Source organism: Podarcis vaucheri, assembly GCF_965113315.1.
Source record: "Podarcis vaucheri genome assembly, chromosome: 14".
NCBI classification, from domain to species: domain Eukaryota; kingdom Metazoa; phylum Chordata; class Lepidosauria; order Squamata; family Lacertidae; genus Podarcis; species Podarcis vaucheri.
This window is the reverse complement of record NC_138752.1, coordinates 3,936,757-3,964,570: the sequence shown is the minus strand read 5'-3', so window position 1 is coordinate 3,964,570 and position 27,814 is coordinate 3,936,757. Positions and strand designations below refer to the sequence as shown.

General features: G+C 45.9%; 1 protein-coding gene across 2 annotated transcripts in view; it reads left to right on the top strand.

Annotated features, from left to right (window-relative positions):
- Positions 1-26,324: 26,324 nt before the first annotated feature.
- Positions 26,325-27,814, top strand: part of OTUD7A (OTU deubiquitinase 7A) — a 143,522-nt gene continuing 142,032 nt past the window's right edge. For both annotated transcript variants that reach the window (XM_082198024.1, XM_082198023.1), the window contains exon 1: positions 26,325-26,404. The gene's annotated coding sequence lies outside the window, so the exon portion shown is untranslated. The remainder of the gene's footprint in view (positions 26,405-27,814) is intronic.

Below are 27,814 nucleotides of genomic sequence, written 5' to 3'. Positions count from 1 at the left end.
GTACCTGCCTTCACTGCGCTCTTTTCCGCTCCGGCTGAAAACATGTTTGTTTAGGCAAGCCTATCCAGATGCCTGGAAACTTGATGCAAGTTCTCATTTGGTTTTAGTCTATTGTTATTTTAACTTTTGGTATGGCTTAAATTATTGTTAATTTTACTTTTATTTTAATTTTATTACTGATCATTTTATTGTTTTATCTTTTTTGTAAACTGTTTTGAGGTTTGTTGACAATCAAGCAGCACGTAAATTATATTAAATAAAGAAACAAATGCCACTCTTTTGAATTGTGTCCACTCCAAAAGGAAGTGTTAATGGAAAACCTAGCATCTGGTCAGAACATGTCTGAAAAAGGTATGTTTTCTTTCTGTTTTTAAAGGAGGAGGAGTTTGTACAGATGCATAGATGTAAGGGGTCATAGTGATATCCACGTTACACACAAACCTCAAGAGAAGGGCTTAGCCCTAGAGCAGGGCACCTCCAGGAGCAACCTTCAGGCAGCCACATCCCAGAAGGAGGCTGAGTGCCGCATGGGAGACCAGTGTTTGAATCCCTGCTCAGCCTTGCAGCTCCCTGGGTGCCCTCTTGGGCCATTCACTGCCTCTTAGCCTGACCTAGAATCATAGAATCATAGAATCATAGAGTTGGAAGAGACCACAAGGGCCATCGAGTCCAACCCCCTGCCAAGCAGGAAACACCATCAGAGCACTCCTGACATATGGTTGTCAAGCCTCTGCTTAAAGACCTCCAAAGTAGGAGACTCCACCACACTCCTACCTCACAGGGGATTAAATGAGGAGGGGCGAACCATATACACCACCTTGAGCTCCTTGGAGAAAAAGGTAGGATACAAATGCTATGAATACAATTAACAAATTTCTAAAATGCTGGTTGTTTACTCTACCACCTGCACCCATACACCATCCTGCCTGGTGTATCAGGGGTGTTAAGATCAGGGGTTGGCAACATTTTGGGGGCATGGGCCGGTTCGCGATCCTGCAGATGCCACAGTGGGCCAGAGCACGCACAAACACGATTTCCAGCACTCCTTCCAGCACGGAGGAGGCATGCACAGCTTCCCTTTGGCTGGAGGAGCTTCTTGCAGCCCATGTGAAGCCACCCAGCATCCCAGAAGGCAGTCCTCGCTCTGCTCCACGCCGAGAGCCAACCGAGCGGGCAGCAGGGGTCCATGGGCTGGTTAAACAACCCCCCACGGGCTGCTTCCGGCCCATGGGCCTTAGGTTGCCTATGCCTGCTTAGGATGTGTTTTGAGGGCCCACCTCCTAGGAACACGTCAGAGGAACAGGTGGGATTGGAGGATGGTTAAGCAGACTCCCTGCCCGCTCCTCAGCAAGGCCTCTCCTCTGTTCATTGAGTGCTTTGCACAGGGACATAAGAACAGAGGAAACTGCTTTCTAATGAGCTGGATCTTTGGTCCTTCTAGCTCAGCATTGCCAACTTGAGGGTCTTTTCCATCCTGGAGATGCCAGGATTTGCACCTTGGATTGCTGCATGCAAAGCAGATATTCTACCACTGGCCTACAGCCATTCCTCACATCAGTGATAGGTACTTGTAGTTGTAGTAGTATGATGTCCTTCCCCGCTCCCCTTTTTAGTTTTCTGCGTAGAACATTTTCTGTGGAATTGCACCACCTGGTGGTGGAAGAAACATTTTCATGTTGCAGTCAGAGATGCAAAAATTGACAAAATCATGGAATTTTAGAACTGTAGAGTTGCAAGGGACCACAAGGGTCCAAACCTTCTGGAGCGCAAGGATCTTTTGCCCAACGTGGGGCTCAAGCCCACAACCTTGAGATTAAGAGTCTATTGACTGAGGTATTTTAGGACTGATATATTTGGCACAAGGTCACCTTTTTTGGTCTAGGAGAATGTTTTTTAAAAGATATGGATGTGGCAAGGGTTACTTTCCAGTTGAGGCAGCATGGAATGTATAAGAAGTTGATGTATTCAAAAGCAAACCACGTTGCATGGATTTCTTTGTTTCTTTCCACAGTGATCATAGATGCAAAGTTGAAATTGTCTTAAGTTGGGAGGAATGGCCTGACTTGGAATAGGGAAGCTTCATATGTTCCATGATCTCTTGACCATGGCAAACTGGGATGGGCAACCTATCTTTGCCTTCTCATGCAGCTAATTTTGGGTGTCATGAGAAGAAAGCGAAAGGTTAATTAATCCATTTATTATTGTGTGTTGATTTGGCTAGCTTTGTACTGCTCAACTTGACTTTGAGACAGGCACTATTTGTGCCCCAGGCCCTAAAAGGGTTTGGGCTGGTCCTGTTGCACTTTGCAAGGCCTGCTACAGAAAATAATAACACAATAAAATCCAAAACAGTAACGATTAATTAATTGCACATTTATTCAAAATCCAATTAAAACTATTTCATAGAATCATAGATCATAGGCATACACAGTTGGAAGGGACCCCAAGAGACATCTAGTCCAAGCCCTGAAATGCAAGAATCACTGCTAAGGAATTTCTGACCTCTGCTTAAAAACCTCCAGTGAAGGAGAGTCTACCATCCTCTGTCAAACAGCCCCACCAGCAGAAAGTTATTCCTAATGTGTAGCCAGACTCTCCTTTCCCTCTTCCCTGTGACAGCCCTTGAGATATTTGCAGATGGCTATCATATCTCCTCTCAGTCTCCTCTTTTCCAGGCTGAACATGCCCAGCTCCCTCAACCATTCCTCATAAGGCTTGGTTTCCAGACCCTTGAACATCTTGGTGACCCTCCTCTGCACATGTTCCAGCTTGTTAATGTCCTTATTCTGGTGCCCAGAAGTGGACACAGGACTGCAGGTGTGGTCTGGCCAAGGCCAAGGCATTATCATCACACCTTTGAGTTGCATTAAGCTTGTGGTCTACTAAGACCCCTAATTTTATACACTGCTTAATACAAAACAGCCTCTAAACAGTTTACAAAAATAATAAAGAAAATATAAATCAAATAAAAAGAAATAAAGGTAAAGGACCCCTGACAGTCCAGTTGCAGACGACTCTGGGGTTGTGGCACTCATCTCGCTTTACAGGCCGAGAGAGCCGGCGTTTGTCCACAGACGGTTTTTCCAGGTCATGTGGCCAGCATGACTAAGCTGCTTCTGGCACAACGGAACACCGAAACCAGAGCAGCGCACGGAAACGCTGTTTACCTTCCCACTGGAGTGGTACCTATTTATCTACTTGCACTTTGGGGGCGTGCTTTCTAACTGCTATGTCGGCAGGAGCTGTGACCGAGCAACGGGAGCTCACCCCGTCACGGGGATTCAAACTGCTGACCTTCTGATCGGCAAGCCCAAGAGGCTCAGTGCTTTAGACCACAGCACCACCCACATTCCGTATAAAACAAATAACAAACCATAAACATATCTCAATAAAACTACAATAGTCCTTATATAATACAATAAAATCTTAGAAAGGCAACAACATAACAGCAGGATTGGTGCTTCTACAGAATCAATCTTTTAGTGTGGCAGCACCAACACTTTGGAACTTCCTGCCTATTGGCAGTAAGCAGATGCCTTCACTGGACTCTTTTTGGCACTAGACAAGCCTATACAGATATATAGAATGCTGATGTGTCCTTTAAACATTTTGGGGGGGGGATTTTGCTGGTTTTTAACTACTTCTACTGATGAATTTGTTGTTGTTTTTATCATTGTAAACCACTTTGAGGTTTCACAATCAAGTGGTATAATAAATCTGCCGAAATAAAATTAAGATGAGTCCCCCCCCCAAAAAAAGTGGGAGAGATTGAACCTAAGGCCTCCTGCTCTCAAAGCAGGCACTCTACTCTACTCTACTCTAAGCTATGTCACATTTATATCCAACCCTTTAAATCAGGCCTGGAGAAACAGGAACCCTCCAGAAGTTGTTGGACTTCAATTCCCATCAGCCCCAGTCAGCATGGCAAATGGTCAGGGAGGGTGGGATTTGTAGTCCAACAGCATCTTAGCGATCCACCAAGTTATCCATCCCTGTTTGAAAAGAAAGGTGTGGCTGAAATGTTACCAGACTTCACATTTATGGAACTCAGCAGCCCCAACCTATGCCAGTGGATCAGGGTGTCCTCAGTGCGGGTCATTTCCACAAGGAAACCCACGTGCTCAGAGAGGGCAGGCCACATAATGAATGCCGCATGCAGTTTGGCTCTGAGCGAGCTGCAATTTCCAAGCATTTTTCAAATGGCAACCCCATGCAGAAGACATTATCAAGGAAAGATCACAGTGCACCTGCCTGGATATGGGGCTTGCCCAGCTGCAAGGAAATGTTTTAGCACTTGAAAAGGGGAGCCAGTGAAGGAGGCAGAAATCTGAATGGGTACAGCAGCTTGGCAGAAAGGAGTGGGGAGGGGATCCTGTGGGTGAACATATCAGACGACACAGTGATTCTTCAAATAGCTCTTCTTTATTCAGATGTCAGAACAGAACTGAACTGAGGAGCTCAGTCAGCCTGCTTATATAGAGCTCCAGTACCTTGTTACTGTAACAACTTTCTAAAACTATCCAATCACTGAACGTCACTTTCGACCCTTCATTTGCATACTAACTATCCAATCACTTAACGTCACTTTCGACCCTTCATTTGCATACTAACTATCCAATCACTGAATGTCACTTTCGATCCTTCATTTGCATACTAACTATCCAATCACTTAACGTCACTTTCGACCCTTCATTTGCATACTAACTATCCAATCACTGAATGTCACTTTCGATCCTTCATTTGCATAACTATCTACAGTATCCCCCTGCTGGCCCAGGGTGAGAACTTCAGTACATAACAGATGCTGTCTTTTGGAAGGGCTGATGCCACTTGACAGACCCCCCCCCGACCCACCAAATCCTTGCCCACTCCCCTTTACTCAGACTATACACCTGCAAATAAAATGAAGTTACGAAAACATCTTATTCTCACTGGTGAAATGTTGGATGAGATCACATAGGAAGGGTTGGTTGTTGTTTTTAAAAAAGAGGTTTACAACTGGTTTCAGAAACTTGTTTTGGGAAGAAAGAGCAAAATATAAATTTAATAAATAATGACAGGAAGAGACAAAAACAGGATACAGGTTTACATAAAATTTATGTGTGGAAATGGACATGTCCAGATGCCAATTTAGAAGTCATTAATAAAATTTTGCTGTCTACCACTTTGAGAGCCTCTGGGCTAAAAAGCTGTAAAAAGAGGCCAGAACATGATCCTTCCACCTACAGAAACCTTGTTACGGCTTTTACTTCCTCTGGGGCTGATCTGAGGACCTCACTAAACCATCCAATCATAGACAGCATTAACACTGTAAAGACTGTTATCTCACCTTGGAGTGAGGAGAGAGAGACTGGGACCAGGTGACCTGCTGTGCGCCTGCTCAGTCTGCTGTCCAGGTGCTGCTACCCATTGATGGGGCTGTTCATGGCCTCCACACTTCATTCCATTCTTGTTGTTCCTTATCTTTAAACTGGTAGCTTATTTCAAGTGTTCCTTTTTCATGGGGCGATGCTACTTTGGGAACTCCACCAGGCACCCCAGCCATGTTAATTCAGCCTTGCCTGATCTTCTTCCCATCCCAGCTCCTAGCATTTTGAAATCCAAAGTTGCTGACATGCATTCCAGGATGAATGGAACAAAACACAGCAGCATATCCTGCACTAACTTAACATGCCCCTGATACAGGCTTAAAACACAAACTGCCAAGGGGATGTGCAAATGCCCTCCTGGTCGGGGCATGCCCCCTTGAGCATCTTAATTTGCAGATTAATTTGCTGATGCAAATGCACTCTTGGCATCCATCCAGCATATCTATATTGGTGCATTTCCCAAGATCTGCTCCGGCTTGCCTAAGGTCTGCCTAGTCATTAGTTCATCATTAAAGCACAATGAGGCCTTGCTAATGGGTTTTTGCTGTTCCAGCTGCTGCGCTGAGAGCTTCTTACTAGGTTTTGCTCTTTCCACATCTACGACTGATGTGGCGATGCTCGAGGTTGAGAGGGAATGTTCAAAGGGAGCCAGTAGTCTTTCTTCTCCACTTTTCCCCCATGCAATAATAATCAGAGCAGGAAGACAGGAAGATGTGAGCACTTTCCTTTGACATTAGCAAAATGATGGGTTCAGCTTGTCCTGGCATCCCATTGGCAAAGTCCCGTTGGCTGAGCCAAAAGGCGTTTGCAGCTGATCACTGCCACTGCTGAGGCCTGTACAGAGGGCATCTGTCAGAGATTTGACCTCTGACACACATTAAAAACCCTTTATGCCAGAACTTGTGAGCCCCCCCCCAAAAAAACAGATTTCTAATAGTTATAAAAGTTATACTTGAACAAAATAAAGTTCAAGGGTCTATTCCCTGCTCAGCCGTGACCGCGAGCCAGTCACTGCCTCTCAGTCTAACCTGCCTTGCAGGGCTGCTGTGAGGATAAAATGGGGAGAGGGAAAAACATGTATGCTCCCTTGAGCAAAGTCACAGAATCATAGAGTTGGAAGGGACCCCCAAGGGTCATCTAGTCCGGCCCCTGCAGTGCGGTCACAGGATCCCAAGCCCCCTTGTTCTCTGGACACAGTCACACATGCACAAAAGGCCTTCAACTATGCCAGCTGGAATCACTTTTGGGCACAGGAAGGGGCAGAGGAAAACATTGCTCCCTCAACCTTGCAATGGCTGCTATGAGCTGGCAGAGCTCTGCATATAGTGGTGTCTGTTTCCTGAAGGGTTGGATTGCTCTGTTTCTGAGCATTTGATAACTATAAGGAGTCTATAACTATAACCCTTATAACTAAATGGTTGCCATTCATGAGGCTTGAGTGTGTGTGTGTGTGTGTGTGTGTGTGTGTGTGTGTAAGATAGTTTGTGTGCATACATACAATCTCATTTTCAGAGATAAAACCTTTGCACTGCAGCTTGTATTAGCAACGGGAATCCCATGGCAACCTTGTCCGTGTTCTCCTATGATGTTTTCCTTTAAGCAGAATGTAGTGGTTAAATATAGCTTGATAGCCACCTGACATTTTTATGTTCCGAAGTTGTTCATTGCCAGGGAGATAAATATATATGAATTTAAAACGGTCTGGAATACGTTTAATGACTCCCCTTTGCAGGCGCCTCTTTTGATTGCCTTCTGTGTCGGAAAGGACTTGACTTCTCATTCCTGATTTCACTGCACCTCCATGACGGTGGTAAATAGCAGGTTCTTTTGCTCCCAGCTGAGACTGTTCCCACTTCTCCTGAGTGTCAGAAAGGACAGACACTAAGCAGGTGAGCAGATTGTTGCTTTCATGGAGGCAATGCCTGTGGTTGAAAATTAACAGGAGGGCTTCCGACCTTCCATGTTCTGTCTGCAACAATTTTTGTCAACCCAAAAGAGGGAGTGGAAAATAGAAAGGGGCAACCAATGGCAGAGGGCCTGGCCTGGCTCCTGGGTCATAGAATCATAGAATCATAGAATCATAGAATCATAGAGTTGGAAGAGACCACAAGGGCCATCGAGTCCAACCCCCTGCCAAGCAGGAAACACCATCAGAGCACTCCTGACATATGGTTGTCAAGCCTCTGCTTAAAGACCTCCAAAGTAGGAGACTCCACCACACTCCTTGGCAGCAAATTCCACTGTCGAACAGCTCTCACTGTCAGGAAGTTCTTCCTAATGTTTAGGTGGAATCTTCTTTCTTGTAGTTTGGATCCATTGCTCCGTGTTCGCTTCTCCGGAGCAGCAGAAAACAACCTTTCTCCCTCCTCCATGTGACATCCTTTTATATATTTGAACATGGCTATCATATCACCCCTTAACCTCCTCTTCTGCAGGCTAAACATGCCCAGCTCCCTTAGCCGTTCCTCATAAGGCATCGTTTCCAAGCCTTTGACCATTTTGGTTGCCCTCCTCTGGACACGTTCCAGTTTGTCAGTGTCCTTCTTGAATTGTGGTGCCCAGAACTGGACACAGTACTCCAGGTGTGGTCTGACCAGAGCAGAATACAGTGGCACTATTACTTCCCTTGGGTGCCTCTTATGTGGCTCCTGGGTGCCTCTTCTGCAGGCATAGGCAATCTCAGCCCTCCAGATGTTTTGGGACTACAATTCCCATTATCCCTAGCTAACAGGACCAGGGCCGAGTTTGCCTATGCCTGGTCTTCTGCATAGCCCCATATTTCCTATGTTTTGTTGGGAAAGGAATTGTGGTCCATCACAACCTCCCCCAACTTGTGTGTCCTCCACAACTTTTGGACTACAATGGCCATACAATGCTGGAGCTGATGGGAGTTTTAGCCCCAAACTCTGGAGGACAGAAGGCTGGCAAAGGCTGGCTTTGGGGGCTCCCAGGAAATCCTACCGCTCCAGCCCTTTCTTCCTCGGACTGTGATCAAAACTAAACTTTCAGAAGAGTTGGGGTGCTCCTAGGCAGGTGCTTATTGTGGAATCCGTACTGCCATTGAAAGCAATTGATACACTGTTGGGACTCCAGATAAATGGCTTGCCAATGTGAAAGCACCATAAGACGGCATCCATTGTGCCATTGGATATGCAGGTTCTGCACCATACGGAATGTGATGATCTGGCAGCACCTCCTTAGCACAGGGTCACCTGCCTGAAGGGGCCTCTTCCTCCACTTGCAGTTTAAGTGACTGCACAGTCCCTGCCTTATCAGCCTCCTAAAGGTGAACCATGAACCCTTATGATACAAGAAATAGCACGGGAGCTGCTTCTGTAGGTCTCTTCCCACACTGATCCAGGAATATTTGGGCAAATGAAGCACATAGGCAAGACCAAGAACATGGATGCCTATGACGTGATTATTACTGGGATGAAAGTAATGTCTAGGTGATAAGAGAGAATTTCAAGAGTTGTCAGTCACAAAGAAACTCAGGAAAAAGTGAAGCCCCAACACCACTTCAAAAAAACTTTATTTTCCATGGCAGGGACAAGAAATCACTTGGCATTGGCTGTGTGTGAGTGTTGTTTTTTTTTCTTTTTCTCTACTTAATCTCCAGAGAAACACTGCAATGTTAAAGCCTATGATCATCAGGAACTCACAAAGGCTGCAGGTGAAACTCTGTGTGGTCTCTCTCTCCCTTTTTAGCCCTGAGCGTCTAAGAAAAAGGAAAGAAAGGAACTCCTGCTGACAAAACTACAAAACTTCTGGTTTTCAGTTCTAAGAAAGAGATGGAAATGAAATAACATTGAGAGGTGAGTCATCAGTGAAGCATGAAGCACTGTGGAATTTAACAGTCAGGCTTAGCACTTTTTGTTTTTGAGTTATTGGGAAACTGTTATTTTTAGCTATCACTGATGGGGATGTCAGAAAAGTTGGCTTGCAGAAGACTAGATGAAAAGGAAACTTTTACAAAAGACAACACACCTGCTTAGAAACTCATTTGTGTTGACTTCTATATTCATTCATTTCCACAACACTAACAAAAAAATATAAGGCTGGCTCAATATATTTTGCTGCCTGAAGCAGGGTGGCAAATGGCACCCAAGATCAGCTAAGTTATTAAAAACTGGGTGTTTTTATATAAATATTTAATATTTATATTTAATATTTATTTTGGAAACAACCTACCCAACTTTTCTGTCAGCATTTATGCCAGTGGCTTACAATATAAACAAAACAGTACAGTGGTGCCCCGCAAGACGAATGCCTCGCAAGATGAAAAACTCGCTAGACAAAAGGGTTTTTCGGTTTTGCGTTGCTTCGCTAGACGAATTTCCCTATGGGCTTGCTTCGCAAGACGAAAACGTCTTGCGCTTTTTTCTTAAAGCCGCTTGAAGAGGCACAGTTGCGACGGACCGTGCTTCGCAAGACGAAAAACATCGCAAGACGAAAAGACTCGCGGAACGAATTATTTTCGTCTTGCGAGGCACCACTGTAAAAACAAAAACATAAAAGAGGAGGGAAAACCAGTGGCCCTCCAGATGTTGGACTACAAATCCCATCAGCTTCAGGTAGCAGAGCCAGCAGCAAAGGAGGATGGAAACTGAAGTCCTGCAATAGCTGGAGAGATGCAGGTTGTGGAAGGGTCAGCCTGTTTAGTGATTAGCCATGTATGGAGGCAGTATCTCTCAGGAACCGGCAACAAGCAGTGACTGCTGCCACTTTCATCCAGTGCTTGCGAGCATCCTAGAAGCATCAGTCTAGCCATCACTTGATACAGAAAGTTGGGCTAGATCAGGCAGGGGAACCTGGTGCCCTTCCATCAGATTCAGCCAGCCTGGTTGATGGTATCAAGAGATTATGGGAGTTGTGGTGCGGCAACATCTGGAGGGAACCAGGCTCCTTATCCCTGGCATATGTTAAAGGCAAAGGAGAAGCTCTTAGAAATGCTCAACACGAGCATCAAACTCCCATATCCAACTGCCTGTACTTTGAATTCGTGACCTTTTGGTAAGGAGGTGGAAGCCAACTAGGCAGGTGAAAGGATGTGGCTAAATAGCAAAACATCTGTTTTGCATGCAGAAGGTCCCAGGTTGAATCCCTAGGCAAGCATCATGATGGGTCTGCAGATCCAGGAAAGTGCCAACCTCAGCAAGATTGGAAGGTTTGGGAAACAAAGTGCACAGTTAAACTATGGAACTCACTCCCACAGGAAGCAGTGAAGGCCACCAATTTGGATGGCTTTAAAGTCTGGTGTTTCTCTTCACAATCAGCAATACTTAATGTATGAGAGGGGGCAATGAGGAATTGCTGCATAAAACATGAATATCCTTCATGTTACCGACTGCTCGACTAATCACTAAAAACCCTCAAAGCCGGCAGTCAACTTTCCACAGACTTTTGTATATTATAATTTATTTAATTTATATGCCACCCTTTATCCAAAGATCCTAGGGCAGTGTACAATATTAAGCATATACGGTAATTTATGCAGCATAATACACAGCATAATAATAAAATAATCACAATAACAGTATCCCGCCCACATTTAATGGGCTATCGATTATTTAATGAATGTTTTCACCTGGCGCCTAAACATATGATGGCGCCACGTGAGCTTCTCTGGGGAGAGCATTCTACAGTTGGGGAGCCACTGCAGAAAAGGCACATTCTGCACAATATGCTTGCAGAAAATTGACATTCAATGTAAGATTGGCTAAAGCAAAAGCAAAATAAAGCTCATTGGGTGACCCCAGTCCCCCCCTCTCAGCTTGAACCTATCTTGCAGGTCTATTGTGAGGGCAAAATAGGAAGGAGAAGAACTGTGTACACCACTCTGAACTCCTCAGAGCCTGGGTCGGCAAACTAAGGGCCGGGGGCCGGATCTGGCCCAATCACCTTCTCAATCCAACCCACAGACAGTCCGGGAATCAGCGTGTTTTTACATGAGTAGAATGTGCCCTTTTATTTAAAATGCACCTCTGGGTTATTTGTGGGGCTTGCCTGGTATTTTTACATGAGTAGAATGTGTGCTTTTATTTAAAATGCACCTCTAGGTTATTTGTGGGGCATAGGAATTCATTCATTCCCCCCCTACAAAATATAGTCCGGCCCCCCACAAGGTTTGAGGGACAGTGGACCAGCTCCCTGCTGAAAATGTTTGCTGACCCCTGCCTTAGAGGAAATGTGAAATATGAATATTAAATATGAATATTCCTTTAACATTTTTTTGCTACTCAAAGCCCACCTGTGGAATTTGTTAAGGGATGTATACAAGGCCTTCATTTTTTGTTTTTGTTTTTAAAATTGTTTTTATTAAAGAATTTATTGGGTTACATAAGTTCATATAGCATCTTTGCTTTCGGTTCCTAGAGTCCTTTCTACATGTCAGTTATATTCGATGTGAGACACTAATGTTTTAAACAAGATAAGGTTGGGGAAGAAGAGAGGTGGGCAGAGAGAAGGGAAGAGAGAGAAGAGGGGTTATGAACATTCATTATTTTCATTCTTAGTGTACTGTCAGTGTCACATGAGTGCGGTGCTCTTTCTATTTATTTATTAGAGAGGTGGGGCCCCAGGGCCTGGTTGCTTGCCTTCAGTTGACTGCAGGGAGTTTTGTTTGCGTGTTGTTGGGTCAAGTTAGCCATATCAATTCATATGTTGTGGGTGGGTCTTGTTGTTGTTTTGTTCGGCTGTGTAATAAAAAGGAGTCACACTGGGGTGGAGGCATCCCCTTTTCTTTGTCCCATGCTAGATTCAATTTGATGGTTAGCTTTTCTAGTAAGGCTGTTTCCCATACAGTTTCATACCACTGGTCCGTCTCCACTCCTGACAGGTCCCTCCATTGTCTAGATATGATGTTCCTGGCTGCTGAGAGTAGGTGGCTTTTGAGTTCTTTGCAGTGTGACTGTGTGTTATTGCATTAGAAAATATTCAACAGGGCTAGTTCTGGGGTGGCTTCTAATACCTGTCTAGTTATTTTGCATTTTTCCTATAGGACTGATATCCAAAAGGTTTAGATTTTGGGGCAATCTCACATGTGAAGGTTTGTGCCTGTAGAGGTGCAACCTCTCCAACATTTTGGTGATGTTCCTGGGTGTATCAGTGCCCAATTCTGTGGTGTTAGGTAACGTCTATAGATAAGTTTCAAGGTGAGTTCCCTTCTTTTGGCTCAGATGGATGTAAAGGGAGGTTTGGACCACAGTTTAGTCCACTGGGCAGGGTTTATTTCGCAGCCTATGCCATGCTCCCATTGTTTTTTGATTGAGATGAGAGGGATTCTGGGATTCTGGAGCAGTATTTTGTATATTGCGGATACCATCCATGTACAGTTCATAGTGTGTTAGCCAGGGTATTTGGGTGTCTCCTGGTTTGTCTTGTATTTCTTGTGTTGGTATGAGTTTATTATTTTTGTAGAAGTCTGTTAGGCAGTACAGTATAAGCCTTTGGCTTGCCAAGGTTTTATTTGGAAGTTTTGGAATAGTGGGTGGTGGGCCAGGGGAGTTAGTGGGGCTGGGGACAGTTTACCTACCTTTTCTCTCCATGCTTTAAGCACGTACTGTGTGAACCTATTTAGTGTTGTAGGGATTTTGCTTACTTTGTTAGAGGAATGGGTGTGCTGTGATGGGGGTGCTTTCAATTGTGTCTCTCTCCAAGTTCCATCTTGTCTTCTAGGATGTATGGCTGGTGATGTAGTACAGTTCTATGTTGGGAATAGTCAGTGGAGACTGAGGTGCATAGGATACATGGTTTTATTTGCACATGTATACAACCTGAGCATTGGATGGAGGGACTCACATCATCAGCACCCCAATAGATATTGCTTTCGTATTCAGTTTCCAGGGAAGTCCCCAAGCCACAGTGTTGGAGTCCAGGGCACAGCAAGATATGTCTCTGTCTCCCAAACTTCCAGCATCAGCAAAATTCCCCCCTCCCCCAGCCCCATTCTTGGCCTATTGTTCTTCAACCTAGGATGACACAACACCCAGCCAGGTGAGGTGAAAAAAGTCCCCCCCCATTTGTCTCTATAAAGGTAAAGGACCCCTGACAGTTAAGTCCAGTTGCGAATGACTCTGGGGTTGCGGCGCTCATCTCGCTTTATTGGCCAAGGAAGCCGGAGCGGTACCTATTTATCTACTTGCACTTTGACGTGCTTTCGAACTGCAAGGTTGGCAGGAGCAGGGACCGAGCAATGGGAGCTCACCCCGTCGCGGGGATTCGAACCGCCAACCTCCTGATTGGCAAGCCCAAGAAGCTCAGTGGTTTAGACCACAGCACCACCCGCATCCCCATTTGTCTCTATAAAGGTAAAGGTACCCCTGCCCGTACGGGCCACTTGTGTCCGACTCTAGGGTTGTGCGCCCATCTCACTTAAGAGGCCGGGGGCCAGCGCTGTCCAGAGACACTTCTGGGTCACGTGGCCAGCGTGACAAAGCTGCATCTGGTGAGTCAGCGCAGCACACGGAAATGCCGTTTACCTTCCCGCCAGTAAGCGGTCCCTATTTATCTACTTGCACCCGGGGGTGCTTTCGAACTGCTAGGTTGGCAGGCACTGGGACAAAGCAACGGGAGCGCACCCCGCCGCGGGGATTCGAACCGCCAACCTTTCGATCGGCAAGTCCTAGGCACTGAGGCTTTTACCCACAGTGCCACCCGCGTCCCTATTTGTCTCTATAGTGAATGGTAAATGGCAGTACCTAGCTGGCCAACCAAGCCATTACCTTCATGAAGGAACTGATTTGGTTGGTTTCCTCTAATAGAGTCTAACCTCACATACACAAGATCACAGGTTTGGGAGGCTCCTGCTGGTATCATCCAGACTGACATTCCCTCCTCCCAACTCATAACAACAGCTTGGAGGAGATGGTCTCTGTTGTAGATGGGGCTGATGCTGTTCAAGGGCTGTGATGTGAATGTTTCCCTGTTTTTATGGCACAAATGAAATGTAGCATGATAGAGTCACAGCAAGATTCTGTTGGGAAAAGTAAGCACCAAGCCCATTAAATGAATTGATTAGAATACTTTATTTTAGCTAAGTGGGACCGATAATGTGCAGAAACTCTCAGTCTGTGCAAGCTGTTAGGAAGACAAACATTTTGGTAATTAAATATTGTGTTGCGGTAATTGATTTTCTGATAACTGTGCCGTGCAAGATAAATTTGGAAATATAGAGCATAAGACTATTCTCATGGGATGTGGGAGAAGGATATTTATGGTTTGTGGATTTTGTTTTCCTGCTTAAAACTTATCAGTGAGGTTTGCATATTAGAGCTTCCCACCCCACCTACACACTCCCAAATTTAGATGAAGACATTATGAACACTGTTGCCTCAAAGGCATAAGCAAGGATAATTAACTACGAACCCCAAAATTTTGGTTCCCTTCCAAACCTGTGCCTAGGTTTTGCAGTTGTTTTGCAGAATTTTGCAGTGAAAACTCTTGTGTTTTGCAGTCATTGATACATCAAACCTGGGGTTCGTAGTTAACACCCCAAAAATTCAGCATTGTCTGGTTCTCTCCAAACCTGTGCCAAAGCCTGGCAATAGTTTTGCAGGAAGCACATCAAGGCCAGATAACCAAACTTAGAATAATAGAATTGTAGAATTGGAAGGGACCTGAAAGGTCACCAAGTCCATGTCGCGAATTCCTCGCGGGGCTTTTTAGCGAAACGCTCAGAGTCCCAGCTTTCTTTTCCGTGCAGTCTTTTTAATGTGAGCTATATACAGGTATTTACAAAAACAGTCCATACAGAGTGCCTGCTCCTTAAGGCAAACAAATACTCTCCACCACAGCACCACCACACTACAGCACCACCACCACACTTAACTGTTAAGCAGGCTTTCCTTTTAAAACAGGTGATAGCCAATCACATTAATCACATTCCTGCTGAGTCACTCTGACCCAGCACTTCACAGAGTATTGCATCAGCCTGTTGAAGCCTGCAGACTTACTCAGTATCCTGCGAATCCCAACAGTCCAACCCCCTGCAATAAAGGAATCTCAGCTACAGGATCTATGACATCCCGCAGTGCACCTGAACTATCAAAGGTTTTCTGTGGGTTTTAGGTAGGGAGGTACAGAATGCTCACCGCCATTAAAAAGGTCATTAAGTGGTATAAGAGTTGTATAGGGCATCTTCAATTTCATTGTAGACAAAATCCACCAGCATCTCTAAAGTCAGGTATGTGTGCTATCAGGGGACTGATTTCAGCTTACTCTCATCGCCAGAGATGGTTCAATTTTCAAGATTTTCCTGGTGCTGATTTCGGGGGCCCTGGATGCTCCAACCCCCACCAGCTTCCCCATGAAAAGGCTAGGCACCCACAGTTTTTTTTGCTGGGGCTGTGCACACTGAGGGGGCATTTGCACCTGACACCTGCATGCCCATCAGGCACACACTCTGGCAGGTGTGCTGACATCAGATGCACAAGCAACAGCAGTGTGCGCAGCCCCAGGCACCCAGAGTCCTGGGGAGGCCTGTCCCATGACTTAGTTGGCTGCCAGGCTTGGCAATGCCCTTGGTTTTTTTTTAAATGATAATATCATAGACTCATAGAAATGTAGAGTTGGGAGACCCCAAGGGTCATCTAGTCCAACTCCTTGCAATGTAGGAATCACAGCTAAATAATCCCTGACAGATGGCCATGCAACCTCTGTTTAAAATCATCCAATGAAGGGGAGTCCACCGTCTTCTGAGGAAGTCTGTTCCACTCTCAAACAGCTCTTCTTACCATTAGACAGTTCAAATGAATGATAAATAGACTGGGAACATACATTTAATTGATTTGGCCATTAGTTAGATTAATGGTCTTTAAAAAGCTTAATTGGCTAAAATGGTGACCTGTTTCCAGGCAGATTTTTTTAAAAAATGATGGAATGCAAGTGCTTATAAAAACTGCAAATACGTAAAAGAGGCACAACCTCATTCTAAGACATGCATGTTTAGCATCTAAAAATAAAGTATGTTTCTTGCTTTGGAACTATTATTTTTAACCATACGAAAATTTCATTGATAATCAATTAAGTGGCTAAGGATGCAGTCTTATACTAAACAACTTCTACCAAAGTTGATGGGACTTACTTCTCAGTATTCATGAACAGGGCTGCACAGTATGGTGGTAACCCAATAACACTTTCCTTGAAGTAAGTGGAACTCGATGAAAGGACTATGAGTTCAGTTCTGGTACTAAGTCCAAGGTTGGTGCTTCCAGACTGTTGTCATTTGGTGGGGGGTGGGCAGATTCAAACACATACTGGCAATTTTAAGCTGCATGATTAAAGTTGATTTGGTGCTCTTGTGTAGCAAACCTGCTCCCCCAGCTTAAACCTTCTGTCATAAGGAAAATGCAAAGAAAATGCACAACAAAGCATGGGATAACAATTTTTTGAGGCAATATCATGTAACCTCCCAAACCAATCAGAATGAATAAGTAGCTGCTGTCATCTAGCCTCCCCCAAACTCTACGCTAACAGATTATTTATTTATTTTATTTAATAAGATTTATATACTGTACTGCTTGATTGCAAAACAACAACCTCAGAGCAGTTTACAAAAAGAAGAAAACAATAAAATTACCATCAGTAAAAAGAAGTTATTCAATGATAAACTGAAAGCAGATCATGTATCAACATCCTACACATCTGGGGAGGCTTGCCGCAGCCAAAAAAGCTCAACAAGAACTTTGCTCCAAACAAGAAAGTTTGCTCAAAAGAAACAGTGAAAGAATAGTGTCTCCTCCCCACTGAGAACTGCCTGCAGCTCATGGGGCTCTCGCGGGGCCCCTGCCTGGATCTCGGTATGATCATAGTGTGTTTTAGGGAGCAATTAGGCAGGCAAGGAGCGCTCTCGACTCGAGATGCAGGCCCTATGAATACATCATGGGCCTGACAATAAAATTCACAATCACTTTGTGGAGCTGCCAGCATTTTAGAAAACAACTCCTTCAAGAAGGGGAATAAAAACATGGAGTTGGGAAGTTTTTATTAATAGACATTTCTGCACAAGTCTGCTGAATTGTGAAAGCAAAGCACCTGCTTTCTGAATATGGTAGCTGAAATGTATGTGAGTTTGTATGAGATCAGATGTAGTGACTACAGCAAGAGACTGTATTGTGCTGATGGCTAACAGAACTGAGCTGCCAAACAGGGGCAATGCAGCTGCTTTTATGTATTTCTGAAGGCCTGGGCCACTCCCACCCTCAACGTGACTGGCTGTCAAAGACCCCAAGCCGCGAATCATAACCCAGAGCTTAAGGGCCTATGCCAGTAGCCCAAACCCTGACAATACTATGTGATCGGATATCCTTTATCCTTTATTGCAGGCATGTCCAAAGTCCATTTTGGGGGCCTAATCTGGCCCACTGGTTGGTTTAATCCGGCCCCTGTGGCAGTTTATTTCAATTCTAAAAAAAGGTTTAATCTGCTTAGCAGGGGGTTGGACTCGATGGCCCTTGTGGTCTCTTCCAACTCTATGATTCTATGATTCTATAAGGTTAACAACTTTGGTCGGCCCTCACGGCCCTTCACTTCATCAAATCTGACCCTCTTTGAGAAAAGTTTGGACACCACTGCTTTACTGAATCCAACACAGGGCTCAGGATCCTACTCCAGACTCCGGCTCAGGCAAATACAGAACACTGCCTACGTAGCAGTAGCCAGACATTTTGAAGGACAGGATCACCAAGGCTCTACCCCCTCTGCTCTCCATCAGCCGCTTTGCCCCAGCACAAGCTCTTTGTCATTCTGGCCTGCAAGAACTGAACTTGTCCAGGGCCTCTGGGCCCAGACATCTTTCCTGCTGTCTTCTTACTGCGGCAGGCAGTGCTCTGAGAAGGAGCCAGAGGAAGGGATATAGTGACTGAGGAAGGGGGAGAGATGAGCTCAATTATTCCTCCCCCCAAAAGATTAAGGAAATGGGGCCACAGGTCAGTGCACACCCTCCAAGTGTCCCTATTTTCCAGGCACAGTGCTGGAATTACAAAAGCCATCTCAGCTTATGATTTGATCCCGGAATGTCCCTCTTTCCCTCGCCAGTGCGGCTGAGCTTGGGGACCAGGAGGAGCCAGCGTTTGTCCTGAGTCTGCAAGGGAGCATCCTGCTGCCTCTCCGTGGCTTCTTCATGGCTGCCGCTGCCGACCTCTTCCCTTGGCAGCAAAGATCCCCTGTGTTGCGAACAGAAAAATCTAGCAACCTAAAAACAACACAACAGGCTCATAATTTGATTACAACACTTTATATAGCTACAAAATTGTATCTTCATTCAGAGTCATGTGGCATACAATATATACAAGGTAACACCAACTAATGTGCCTTCAGAGAATTTCCCAAAGTAGGACCTCTTATTTGCTGAGGAAGAAAGTTTGAAACAGTCAGTTATCCAGGAAGTACTGTCCTGCTGCTGACTCCGGAGTTCCCACTTCTTTCAGCGTGTTCACTGCTAAATATATGAATAAGTCGTCAATATAACCAGCCACATCTGTGCTGTGGTTGGGACTTTATACTTATTTTGGAAGGCATGTTGCCTCGAGCTTGAATCATTCTCTGTTTGATACACCATTGAAAAAGTCCCCTACTTTGGGAAATTCTCTGAAGTCGCATTAGTTGGTGTTACCTTGCATATATTGTATATATATGTAATTCCAGGACTGTGCCTGGAAAATAGGGACACTTGGAGCCTGTCGTGTTGCTTTAGGTTGCCAGGCCTCCTCCCTTGGGCAGCTCATAGTGGCTGCTGGAGAGCAGGTGAGGAAATGGGGAGGCTGCCACCACAAAGGCCCAGCTCTGAGGAACAGGCAAAGGGAAGGGCCGCCCTGGGCAGGAAGAAAGGGGGAGCAGAGTGGAGCCCAAGGAGTCTTGATTTGTTTTGTGCATCCGCGTCTAATCTTGTCCCTTTCTAAAATCTATTTATTGATGTGTGGCTTTCTTTTTGTAAATCTACGAAGAGTAAAACAAATTCTGATCTGGATTAAGGGGTTTTCTCAGGACAAGGGAGGGTCTGTGTGCTGCGTCCCCTGGGTGTGGGGTGGGAGAAATGCTCTGGGAGTTGAGATGAGGAGAAAAATGTGGCCGAGGAGGGGGAGTTGTGGGGGAGCGAGAAATGTCCCTATTTTCACCTGAGGAATGTGGGAGGGTATGCCACAGGGTGGCTTGAGGGAGGGGGAATGTATGTGCACAGCCCTAATGAGAATTGGGAATGATACTGACAAATGCTGCTTTTGTATTATGTGACTAATTCAAATGGATCTGTATGCACTTTCTCTGTTTCCTTAAAATATGTGATAGCAGCCTGCTTTTTTTTTTTTAATTGCACTGAAGATGCAAACCGTGGGATGTGAGGGGTGTGTGTGTGTGTGTGTGTGTGTGAGAGAGAGAGAGAGAGAGAGAGAGAGAGAGAGAGAGAGTCCTTGAGGCTCTGCTTTGAATGAAAGATGCTTCAGTATTTAGGGATTAGTTTGGCCTTCATCTCTGCCAGGTATGAATTCTAAAGCAGCAAGGCTTAAAAAGAAAAGACAAAAATCACTTCCTTCCTCCCCTGCACGGACTAGTTCTGCTACTTTATATGCAGAGAATTGTCACAGAGTATGTTTACATGGTTCCAGCGCAATGATGGAAAAATGGCCTGTTCATTCATGTAATTGCATTCTATCTCTGTGTAGCCTCTCTGCACTCCATTCGGCACCTGAGGTTCTGCACTGTCTAATGAGGTCTGGCAGGTGGGCACAAGGGGCAGAATGAAAACTCTCTGGAGTTTTATTTTATTCACCTTCCCCCTGGCCTCGACATTTACAGACCACTTTTCTTTCTTCATTTATTAAATATATAGCCAGTCTAGTAGGCTCCATTGGTTAGCACTGTTGCTGGGCTACAGCTCTCATAGCTGTGACCCATGAATAGGGTTTCCGCAGAAGAACTTTTTGGTGGATTGTGCCCTGCTAACATTCCAGGCTGGTGGAATGACTGTAGTTGTAATGATGAAGCTGCAAAATTAGTGTTTAGAGACCCCAACTGCTTTTTAAGGGAAAGCATTAGTCAGCCTTCTGAGAGGATGCACAGTCCACTTGATTGAACTGGATTCTTTTGGCTTTGTTCATCCTTATCTCCTCAGAACAGCATGGAGAATCCACACTCTACCTGCCCTCTTTGCACCAAAAAGCATACATTTTTATTTTTTTATTTTGCACAACTACTTACTATTTCTCTCTCTCTACATCAAAGCTTCTGGGATGACAGAGCTCAATTTGCTATGCAAGGATGTATTTATTCATCAGCTCTGCAGCTTTTTCCTGGGGGTCCATTTGAGGATCCCTTCCACTATCTTTCTGTGGACACCCCTTTCTGCTGCTTACCTCATGGAGTGAATATTAATCTCAAAATGCTGCCTGTGGACTTGAATCTTGCCTCACTTGGGGCGAGAGTACAAAAAAGACCCTTTTACAGCAGCACTATTCTTTCCTTGACATTTTATCCATTTTTGGATCCCTTAGAGTGGCAGCAATTTGACATCTGTGCAGGCAAGGAGATTTCCACCCCAACTCCTCTTTCAGGGCTGCAACACACTGTGGACTCATGTTCCGCTTGTGGTCCACCAAGACCCCTAGATGCTTTTCACATGTACTGCTAGTAAGCCACGTGTCCCCCATCCTATATTTGTGCAGCTGGTTCGTCCTGCCTAAGTGCAGAACCTTACGTTTGTCCCTATTGAAATTCATTTTGTTCGTTGGGGCCCAGCTCTCCAATATGTTAAGGTCATTTTGAAATTTGATTCTGTCCTCTGCAGCATTAGCTCCCCCTCCCAGTTTGGTGTCATCTGCATATTGGATGAGCATCCCCTCAGTTCCTTCATCCAAGTTGTTTATAAAGACATTAAACAACAACAGGCCCAGGACAGAACCCCTTTTCCCCAGGATGACAAAGAACCATTAATGAGTACTTTTTGTGTTTGGTCAGTCAACCTGCTACCAAACCACCCAACAGCTACCTCATCCAATCCACATTTTACCAGCTTCCTCACAAGAATATCATGGGGGACTTTGTCAAAGCCCTACTGAAGATACACTACATCCACAACATTTCCCTGATCCACCAAGCTTGTAACTTCATCAAAAAAGAAAAAAGAAAAAAGAAATGAGATTAGTCGGGCATGACTTGTTTTTGAGAAACCCATGCTGTTTCTTGGTAATCACAGCATCCTTTTTTTCTAAGTGATCACAGGCTGTCTGTTGAATTATCTGTTCTAGTACCTTTCTTAGAATCAATATCAAGCTCACTGATCAGTAGTTACCTGGGTCTTCTCCCCTCCCCCTTTTTAAAGATGGGGACATTTTCCCACCTCCAGTCTGCAGAACCTTACCTGTTCTCCAACAATTCTCAAAGATTATAGAGAAAGTCTCTGAGATTACAATCGCAAGCTCCTTTAGTACCCTTGAGTGCAGCTCATCAGGCCCTGGAGATTTGAATTCATTTAAAGTATCTAGATGTTCCCTTATTACCTCTTTTCCTATCTTGGGCTGCAGCTCCCTCCTTATATCATTTATTCTGTTATCACCAGGTTGGGCATCACTTTTCTTTCAGGTGAAGACAAAGTAGGTGTTGAGTAGTTTTGCCTTCTCTCTGTCACCCAATAGCATTTCTCCGTGTTCCCCATGCAGAGTACCTACCACTTGCTTGTCCTTCCTCTCACTTCGGACATAGCCAAAAAACCCTTTATTATTGTTTTAACCCTAACTCTCTCTTGCAAGTCTGAGCTCATTCTGGGCTTTAGCCAGCCTGACTTTCCCCCTGCAACTGTTGACTACTTGTGTATACTCCTCCTTTGTGATTTCCTTTCTTCTATTTCTTATACATGCCCTTCTTAGCTCATCTGTAAGCTCCTTATGCAGCCACATTGGTTTCCTTAGATGCCTCCCAGTTTTCTTTCTTGTTGGTATTGTTTGCATTTGGGCCTTCAATATTTCTCCATGGACTCCCTTCCCTTTGAGTATTTCTGACCAATAGCTCCTTCAGGTTTTGTTTTTGTTTTTGTTATTTTTTGAAATTTTGAAACCTTCTTAAAGTCCAAGAGCGCATGTCTGACTACATTCAGCTTTTCCTTGCCTGTGTATCATGAAATCCAAGTTTCTGAGTGCTTCTACTTCGTCAATCAGCTCCTCCTTGTTGGTGAGGACCAGGTCAACCACACTTCCACAACTCTGCCACCTACATTTTTTATTTCTTCTGTTGTTTACTACCTCATCAGCCCACCCACTATAAATCCTGGCAACCCATATGTTATTTCATAGTTGAAGTAACTATGTATATCTTCAGAAGAAGTGCCTTCCCAGCCTCAAGCCAGATAAGATCAGCTGGTGACTGGAAAGACTCCTGTAATGCCAGGGAGCTGTTCATGGTGCTGGAATAAGAGGCTTTCAGCTTTCATTGCCAGTTTACTAGGTCCATCTTGCTCTATGACACCATGGTTTCTTTTCTCTGGCTATCAGTTATTTATTCATTCAAGTGCTTATATCCCACTTAATATAGCAGTGAACTGTAAGGGAGACACAGAGGTCTAAATAGAGACCATTATTTGTGGTGCAACACTCCTTTTGCTTGTATTTATTTTTGATTCAGATTTGTCATGGGCAATAGCTAGTACAATAAAGTCATTTTGATTGGATTTTTATCCCACTTTTCAAGGCAAAAGACTTCACAAAGTAGCTTAGTATAGCTTAAATCTCATCCATAAATAATAATATTCAGTAAAATCAGCCTTTACCTAAACATAACCTTAATGCAAATATTAAAAAACGAGTTTAAAATAATACAAACCTGATGCAACACTTTAAGGACAGGCTGAAACCCAGAATCTGAAGTAGGCCAGGGTGTTCATATATGAACATATAGTATAGGAAAAGCAGGCCACAACCTTCCTTAGACGTTAAATAATGATGATAATATTGAAAACCATCTGACTTCCCTGTGAAATTTTCCCTAAAATGCAGCCAGAAACTGCTGGCTTTCATAACTACTGGCACAACAGCACTACAGATTTAAGCCATTTCCAGATTGGTTTTACTGTCAGGACTGGCTTCTCAGCTCATGAGAATGATCCCCAGGAGCACCATTTCAGGTTTAAGTAAAAGGGTATGAAGAAAAGATTAACGGAAACCTACTCAGGGATCCATTCAAGATGAAACTGCAACATAAGCACGTGTATTTTTAAGAGCATTTGTTGCATTTGCATTTTAATATCTCATTATCAACACAGGTCACACAGCAGCCTCCCCCCCCCTCTGCTTGTTTGTTTTTAAATAAAAGGATACATGCCTTTGCCATTCATACGTAGGTAGTTCACAAGCCCCTCCAATGTTTATAACAGTTAGGGTGTATGATTGACTTGAGCAGAGATATAGATGCTCCTGAGAAACAATCACATTTTTGAAGGGGGGTTCCCCCAACTCCTCCTAAATGGCACCCCTTGTTCTGTTTCTTTCTTTCCCATTTTGCTTATTCACACAGCCACTTTTAGGACTTCCTCTGCATCTATTCAGATTACACAAATGCACATACAATTTGAAGAGCACTGGAAGACGCTCTGTCTGCCAGATGAGTAAATGCACGTGGACAATTTTTACCATGGCATTGAAAACTGCTAGAACTGGAGCAGTGTGCAGAAACTTTGTGTGCTGCCAGCAATAGCCCTATCATGAGATAGTGTGAGTTGCCTCAGGGGTGGATTTGTGGCACCATTTTGGGGGGCCAACTTGGAAACAAACAATTTACACTCATGGGGCACAATCCCCTGGGATGTTCTCCTGTCCAAACCTTGCTAAAGTGAATGGGAGGCAGCTTAAGAGTACAGCGAACCATCAAACCCCTTTCTCTTCTTTCAAATGTTCACTCTCCAACATTCCTACCTTTCAGGAGTGACACTCCACAATGGAATCTGAAAGATCAAAGTTCAATTCCTGCTCAGACAGGGCACAACTGCCAATGCCACCGATGCAGTATGGAGCAAACTGCCACCCATACTCAGAGTTTGTAGTCAGCATTGTTGTCTCTCCTCCAAACCTCTGCCAAATGGTTCCTCCCCCCCCCCTTGTTTTGTGCCATAAACCCTGGGTTTCTGACACCACCAGCAAGCATGCATCCAGTTCTCCCAATGGCCAACCAGATAACCTGTGGGAAACCATCAAGCAGGATTCATGCCCAAGAACCTTCTCCCCTCCTGTGGTTTCCAGCAACTGATATTCAGAAGCATTGCTGTGGAGGCAGAGCAGAGCCATCACGGCAGGTATCCCTTGATAGCCCTCTCCTCCTGCATGAATTTAACTGATCCTCCTTTAAAGCCATCCAGGCTGGTGGCCATCCCTGCCTCCTGTCGGCAACATCACTGCAAGTGAGTTTCTGCAACCAGGTGAAACCGTCAAGCTCCCTTGTTGTTTTTGCCATTGCCATGTGCAATGCTGCTGAATTAATCTTGTCACATTTACATCCCTCTTTTTTGCACCAAGGAGCTATAATTTAGGTTTACCAGACGTCCCCGTTTCCCGGGGACAGTCCCTGAATTTGCAGATAAGTCCCTGGACAAATTCCATCCCCGGAATGTCCCCGGCTTTCATCTAATGTCCCCGGGAAACGCAGCAGCGGCAGTCTCAGGAGCCCAGAGCAGTTGGCTCTGGCTGGCTTCAGGAGCTGCTGGGAAGTCCCCGTATGATGGGGGTGCAGGGGCTCCAAGATGCCGCTTCCGGGCTGCCTCCCCCTTCCCTGACCCAACCCCTACTTGTGTGCAAGCAGGAGCGGACAGGGATCTCTCAGTTAGGCAATGGGAAGCCTCCCTTCCCAGCTGAGGGATCCCTGGAATGGGAAGGGAGGCATCGTGCTGCCCAAGCCTCTCGGCCCTCCTCCGCCGCCCAAGCCTGACCCACCACCAAGGAACCAGCAACTCAGGGGCTGCCCAGGCTCGGGGAGAAAGGAGCCTCGGAGGAAGGGGAAGCATGGCGGCTGAGGTCAAGGCGGCGCCCGGCCCTCTGCCCCCGCCATCGCTGCAGCATCAACACCCCAAGCGTGTAGTATCTATTTATTTAATAATTAAAGTCACCCCGAATTCATTGGAAAAAAATCTGGTAACCTTACTATAATTACATTTTAATGGTTGCCTTTTCCATTTTCTTTTTTTTAAAGCATTCCCCCTCTTTTATCTGTGGACACTTTACATGACATCACACGGCGGCCCTTTCCATGGACTTCCCCCCTCTTTTGTGTGCCTAGGCCGCCTTGCAGTTTGTGTCCGCCGCCTTGGGCGCCTCGCCCTCCCCGCCTCCCTCCGACTGGCCCGCGCCGGCGAGGGAGGAGCTCGCCGCCCCAGCACCTCGGCGGCGGCGGCGGCGGCGGCGGGTGGGCCGGGCCTGGCTGGTGCGCCGCGGCGGCGGCGGCGACTTCATGGGGACGGCGACGGCGGCGGCGGCTGGCGGAGGCGGCGGGAGCTGGGCGGAGGCGGCGGCGGCGGCATCCTGGTCGTGACGGGTGGAGCCCCGGCCGGCCGGCCAGCGGCAGGTGAGGAGGGGCGCCTGCGGGCTTCTGCCCTCGGGCTGGAGGCAGGTGACCGGGCGGCGGCGCGGGCGCGTCTCCTCCCTCGGGCGCAGCCTCCCGGGTCGCCCCCGCCGGCCTGCCTTCGCGGCCCAGCCCAGCAGCAGCAGCAGCCGGAGGAGGAGGAGGAGGCAGCTGCAGCCGCCCGGCGGGGGAGGCGAGCGCGGGGCCCCGAGCGGGAGGGCGGCGGGGGGGGGTCTCCTTCGCGGCCGCCGCTCCTTTCCTCTCCTCCTCGCTCGCCTCGCCTTTATCTGAGAGAAAGAGAGAGAGACGGGGCAGCAGAGAGCGAAGCCGGGCGGGTTTGCGAGGGGAAGAAGGCAGAGTCTGCATTGCAGAAGCTCCGTCTCTCTCTCTCTTTCTCTCTCTCCCCCCCCCCCCGCCCGCCCGCCCGCCCGCCCGCCCGCCTCTCGCAGCTGCTCGGAAATGCCTTCCTGAGCCGGGATGCTGGAGCTTGGCTCGAGGAGGAGCAGGTAAGGGAAAAGAGCCGGAGTCTGCTGGACCCGGCTTGGTTTTTCAACAAACAAATAAATGGGTGATGTACCAAGGTGTGTGTTTGGGGGGTGTATCTAGTAGGTCATGGCTCCCCAGCATTTGAGGACACCCTCCGTATAGTGGAGGTGACGGGGGGCACTGGCAAAGAAAGGCTGCTAGGCCATCCTGCTGCTAGTTGCCTGCGCATCCGTTGCGTTGGTGCTGATATGTGTGGGTCCCCATCCACATATGCACATGGGTTGTATACTGTTCTCTTCCTCTGCCTCCCTCTGCTGCCTGCAAAAGACGACCTGGCAAGGATCAGAGTGAATAAGCATCTGACAGTTAGGAACGGGGGAGCAGAGTGCAATGAGCTATCATGTGCCTGTCGAAGGTGATGCATCGGCAACAGCAGCTAAGAGGGAAACTGGGTTTTTGGTTTTGTGTGCATGTGTGCTTTGGCATGATTATGATTTCTTTGAAAGTGTCACTGGATCACTGCAGAAATGTCACACCTGTAGATGTTTCTATGGAGACCCTCCTGAAGCCGAAGGCTGGGGTGGTAGCCTGTGCCGTAGCTTCCCACCACATGCCATAGTAACGCCACAAGAGGATATGTGGCTTCACAGAAAAGGAATATGGTCCTATTTGCTACAGAAATGGTACTGGGCTCTTTGGTCTTCAGTGGTACTCTGGCAACAGAGTGTGGGAAAAGATGTTGTCACTTGACCCTTCAGATTTGGCCAGGGCCGATGATGTCATCTTGTAACGAACTCTTGTGTCTTCATCAGCCTCTCCCCCCCCCAACAGTGCAGTAATTAGCAACACTTAACCTGGGCCTGTGGCATACAATTAAATGCAAATAGCCAATAAATTAGAACAAAATTAATATGTGCCTTAAAAAGGGTATTTCAGAATGCTTAAATTATGGAATGGATATTTGGAATGGTCTGGGTAGTTCTGCATGAAACAACTGAAGACATGATTGGTTTTAACCAGTTAGCTGTTGACAGAGGCTGGCATTCTTTCACCCTAGCAATATGAAAAAAGTAGGTCCATTCTATATGAGAACTCGATTGTTTTTATATCTTGAAATTTTATTTAACTCTTAAATAAACTGGTACTTAAATGTTTGCTTGTTTTGCACTCAATCTAGAATTATTCATGTCTAATATTTGTTAATGTATATAGATAACGTCTCTCTAGCAAAAGGCCAGATTCCAGATAAGGTATGGTGGGCAATTGTGCAGTGTAGAGGACTCTCAATTCTTTTTCTCTCTCTTGACCCTTGTGAGATGCTTCTGGTAGGCCAGTGAATATAGTTGTTTGGCTTTTTTCCTGGAGGATATGAATTGGGTCCTGGCTCATTACTGGGTGTCAAGGTGCCTCTCAGGCTCATTTCCCACTCT